The sequence below is a fragment of the Nicotiana attenuata genome, unplaced genomic scaffold, assembly GCF_001879085.1.
Source record: "Nicotiana attenuata strain UT unplaced genomic scaffold, NIATTr2, whole genome shotgun sequence".
NCBI lineage: Eukaryota > Viridiplantae > Streptophyta > Magnoliopsida > Solanales > Solanaceae > Nicotiana > Nicotiana attenuata.
In genome coordinates, this window is record NW_017670306.1 from 361419 (window position 1) to 367108 (window position 5690).

A 5690-nucleotide genomic window follows, 5' to 3' on the forward strand; every position below is an offset into this window, starting at 1 on the left:
AGACGGGTTTCTACAGGATTTTGGAGATCGGGCGGCTGCAGCTCGATTGGTCTTTGGTCACGACCCTAATAGAGCAGTGGCGACCGGAGACGCACACATTACACCTGCCCATTGGCGAGGCCACCATCACACTGCAGGACGTGGAGGTTTTATATGGGCTGCCTGTTGATGGACAGCCCGTTGCTCTGCTGCTTGGCATGAGAGAGATGACACGTGTGCAATACCTGGACATGCTGCAGCGACTCACTACTTTTCGGCTAGAGGATGAGAATGTATTGGCTGGGACTAGTCGTTTTCCGTTGACGACTATTCAACAGTGGTTGGAGGCATTGCATCCTGACATCGATGCCGATATACCGGATTATCATGTAGACCGGTATACGAGGTTGTTGCTACTCCTTATGTTTGTAGGGGCTTGTTCCCGAACACTTCAGGGAACCTAGTAAGCTTGAGATTTCTTCATCATCTTGAGCGGCTAGATGATTTACCCCAGTACAGTTGGGGCGATGCTGTTCTCGGCTACTTGTACAGGTAGATATGTCGGGCGAGCATGGGCACCCAGTGTGACGTTGCTGGATTTTTGCCGCTACTATAGGTGACAGCATATTCGAATACCCTATTCATTTTAACATACCTAGTAAAAATATATCTTAAATTTTACGTCAACTTTTTATGTTAGCTTTGGGCCTGAGAGCGGTTCCTGCAGTTGCAGCCACCTCTACCACTATTAGATCTGGATGTACCACCTCCGCTGCTCCCTCTAGCTAGGAGGTGGGTTCTCCGGTGGGGATATATGCGCGAGTACAAGGCTCGGCATAATCTCTCCTTGTTGAGGGATATATTGGATTCGCTGGATGGCGTACAGGTAAATGTATATCTAAGTTTACTTGTCATAGCTGCAAACACAAGTTACGTATACTGACGTTTTCTGTTCTTACTTAATAGTTCATCTGGACGCCATACAACGACGAGTTGATAGCTGGCTTGTCCTGTTATTGCTCGGCCGACCGACTTATGTGGGGCTCTTCCGTCCCGTTGTTCTGCCTTGATATTGAATTGTGGAGCATCATGCCACCGAGCGGGTACTTCGCCAGTTCGGCCGTCTGCAGCTCGTACCAACGCCGCCTACCTGGGAGACCACACATTACCAGCGGGATGATCGTACCAGGGTGGCCGACGCATTTTTGGCATGGCTACAGGACCAGATATTTACATTGGACCGGCGATCTGACCTGATTCTGCCCCCCCCTCCTTCACCGAGTCAGCTGGATACTGAGCATGATTACATGGGTTGGTACCGCGGCGTTACCCAACTTATCGTCGGGAATCACATTCATCGAGCTGGCGGTCGGTACGTTACATACGCCGGGAGGCACGAGGCATTGGTATGTTATTTGGTATTCTTACTTATAACTGTGATCTAGCGTTCCGTAATTTATATTTTACATGTTGTGCAGGCTATTGGCCTACATTTAGTCCACCAGTTGGGGACTGCAGATGCAGCTGCATGTTGGCGATCCTGCGGTCACTTTGCAGGAGTATGGCCGGCAGGTTACAGAGCTGGCTGCTCGGACACTGCATCGAGCCAGAGAGGACGAGCGCTTAGAGCTCGTCCCTACTTATGTGGCGCCAGAGCACTACCATCGAGGTAGGCCTGTCCCACGAGCTAGGAGACGACGAGGCAGGGTTGTCCCACGAGACAAGGGTGCCCCACGAGGCAGGGCTGTCCTACGAGGTCGTGGGGGCCGGCGAGGAGGTGCTCCCCAGCAAGGGGGCGTTGAGGCACCTGTTCAGGCACCTGATGATGATGATGTTGCCTCTAAACCTGTTCACACACATCCAGTATCTACGCCCAACTTGACCGTCATCCCAACAGTCCGCCATCATACACCTTTTGCCACATTGGCACATTGGTACATACATGCGGTCAGACATTTGTTAAAGCAAAACAAACCTTGTTTTTATGGAAAGTTTTGCTATTTGTTATGGTTAAGCGCATAAAATAACTAGAATGCGCCCGTTATTTAAAGACAAGACAACACACATAACTTAGTATTTAACCGCGCCATATATATTCACACAAAACGTAGTATTTAACCGCGCTATGCTTGGCGTGTTAAAGATTCATTCTTATACGAGACAGCTTTTTCGCAGTTGGGCAGCTTTTCAGATCGACAAGACAACACACAAAATGTAATATTTAACTACGCTATATATATATATATATATATATATATATATATATATATATATATATATATATATATATATATATATATATATATATATTCAAACAAAATGTAGTATTTAACCGCGCTATGCTTGGCGTGTTAAATATTTTTTCTGATACGAAACAGCTTTTTCGCAGTCGGGCAGCTTTTCAGATCGACAAGACAACACACAAAAATTTTGTATTTAACCGCACTATATATATTCACACAAAACGTAGTATTTAACCGCGCTATGTTTGGCGTGTTAAAGATTCTTTCTGATACGAAATAACTTTTTCACAGGTCAGACAGCTTTTCAGATCGACAAGACAACACACAAAATGTAGTATTTAACAGTGCTATATATATTCACTTATTTATCAACATCTTCCTCCTCTGACAATGTAGTTTTCTAATAATTTTAGAGTGAAACTCGAAAGTGAACGTAAAAAATTTTCGTTTTTTAATCCAATACTATTTTTGATTACATGAACGGGAGGGAGAAATTCATTAATTTACTCAACTGAAAAATGTTAAATATCAATAAAATGTAACAAGGTTGTGGAAACATAATTTTATGATAATGTCCAACGCCATTTGATTTATCCCACCGACTAGCATCAGAGCCCAGGTTTGGCGGGACGAGTATGGAAGTGGCAGATGGCGTGGGGCTCGGTCGTGGTAATGGGCTACGTGGAACTTAGTTCAATGACCCACGGATCGTGGTGATGAGCCACATGGACCACGTGGAACTTCGTTCGAGGGGAGATTGTTGTATTACGAATAAAGTCTCACATTGGTAGCTGAAAAGATTGAGAGTCTACATACAAGGTGTACTTTTAATTGTATCGGACCTTTTGGAAAAATCATACGGACTTGGCCCAAAACGAACAATATTACAACATATTAAAAGCATTTGTGGGCTGATTTAGCCCAACCGTTTGATGTAGTTTTGATTAGGGGAGTACATGGACCGGGTTGGTTCGGATTTCATCAAAACAAAACTAAACCAACTACATCGGTTTGGATTGGTTCAGTTTTGTCGGATTTTTCGGATTTTTTTGGTTACATAATATCTTACTTTGTTAAAGTTATAGATAAAGTTTTGATAAGTGAATATATATTTAATAAAAAAAATTTAAAAATTTGGAAAATATATGATCTATTAAAATATTCTTATGGGAAAATTTTTTTAGTAACACATGATAGTTATTTTCTTAGTCGTCAAACAATAATTTTCGTTGATGTACGCTTTAAGGTTAACCAGATTTAATAATTAAATATAAAAATCAATATGAGACCTATATAATGATATGTTTTATTTAATTTCAAATTATCGAAGTATCACTTCAAATTCAAAAATGATATAAGAAATCTTGACGTATGAAAATGGAAGAACAAAGAGATGATTGACGTGTTTCAGTAATACTTAAGAAAGTGATATAACCTATTATTTAAAGTAAATAAAAATGAATGCACTTCATAGTTCTATTAAATATTGCATCTCATGAGAGGATCCCAAATATTTCTATACATTTTTTATAGAAAATTCTATATAATGTTTTAAAAGTATATATAAAAGTTACATATTTATATGTCAATTTGGTTCGGGTATTTTTGCACATGTGACGACCCAAAGGGTTATCACTTGTATTCCTACTCACTTTGTATTTCTGAGGTCGTGAAAACCTCACTTGGGGGTTGCCTCGAATTTGTGTGCGCAGTCCGGGCGCGTAGCCGAAACGTTTAAATATGAATTTGTGAGAAAGATAATAAAAATTTTGATGTTTAATTGATTAAGTTTGACTTCGGTCAACATTTTGGGCAAACGGACCCGGACTCGTGATTCGACAGTCCCGAAGGATCCGTAGGAAAATATGAGACTTGGGGGTGTGCCCGGAATAAATTTTCGAGGTCCCGAGTCCGAGGAATGACTTATGCGAAATTGTTTTCTGAAAATAATTAAAGAAATTGGAAAGTGATATTTGTTTAGAAGACTGTGGTATCGGGCTCGTATTTTGATTCCGACGCCCGGTACAAGTGTTATATGTGGTCTAAACAATTGCTGTCAAGTTTGGTTAAATTTGGACGTCATTTGACGTGTTGTGAGCTAGAAAATATAAACTTGATGTTCTATGGAAATTGGAAGGAAATCATGGGTATTGAGGCCCAATTTGATGATTCATGATGTTGATTGGGCGATTTGATCGCATGGATGAGTCCGTAGTATGTTTATGAGTTCATTTGCATGTTCTGTTTGGAGCCCCGAGGGCTCGGGTGAATTTTGAGTGGGTCCCAGAAGGTCTTAGGCCTAGAAACATTCTGAAGTTGCAGGTTCAGGGGTTGCAGGCTCCCAGCGCGCCCGCGGTCAATTCCGCGCGGTCAGCGCTTGAAGCCGCACGGCCGCGTGGCTTGGGTTCAGAGGGCCAAGGGGTAAGTCGACCAGCGCGGCCGCGCACCAAATCAGTGCGGTCCGCGCTGGGTAGGTTCAGAGAGTCACTTTTTCTTCCGTTCCTCGGCGCAGCCCCGGTGCACTTTTGTGCAGTCCGCGCTGAGCCTTCAGTAAAGTATAAACGGTCGGGATTTTTAGTCATTTCTCACTTTTTCAAAACCCAAAACACAAGAGGCGATTTTCCAAACGATTCTTCTTCTCCAAAACGATTGGTGAGTGATTTCTAACTCATTTTCTTTACTCCTTAACGTCTTTAAACATAATTTCAAACTTCACAACATGGATTTTAATGGGAAATTGGGAATTTAGGGTAGAACCTAGGTTTTCTAAAATTGGGGGTTTTGGACCTCAATTCGAGGTCCGATTCCAAAATAACTTACATATTTGAGTTCATGGGGGAACGGGTAATCGGGTTTTGGTTCGAACCTCGGGTTTTGACCACGTGGGCCCGGGGGCATTTTGGGAAATTTTGAGTAAAACTTTGGGAAATTCACTTTTCATGCATTCAAATTTATTAGATTAGCATTTGTTGATACACTCAAGTAATTTGTGACTAGATTCGAGCGGTTTGGTGGTGAATTCGAAGGGTAAAGCGATACTAGAGGCTTGAGTTGAGTTTGGAGCATTTGAGGTAAGTGTTTGATCTATCTTTGGTTTGAGGGAATAGGATTAGAGTATTGTTTGCTAATTGCTAAATGATGAGTACGGTGTATAGGCATGGTGACGAGTATCTATACACTGGTGTCTAGCATGACCGTGAGTCTTTACTTGTACTTATTCTGGTTTTGTTGTGACTCTTCCATGTTTAAATGATGGTTTCTATGTAATGCGAAGAGTATGAGAAATAATTATGAGTTGTAAACTCTTGGGAGCGTTGGCTCGAATGATAAAATAACTATTGAGTAAGAAACGGAAGGAAATGAAAGAGATGTGATTATTCCCTTGCCGGGCTGTTTAAGTATATTGATTATCTCCCTTGCCGGGACGTGCAGGTTATGGTTGTTGCTCCCGTTGCCGGGAATTAACTA

General features: G+C 42.0%; 1 pseudogene; it reads left to right on the forward strand.

The window, feature by feature from the left end:
• Nucleotides 1-206: 206 nt before the first annotated feature.
• LOC109237549 overlaps nt 207-5690 on the forward strand; it is a 39945-nt pseudogene continuing 34461 nt past the window's right edge.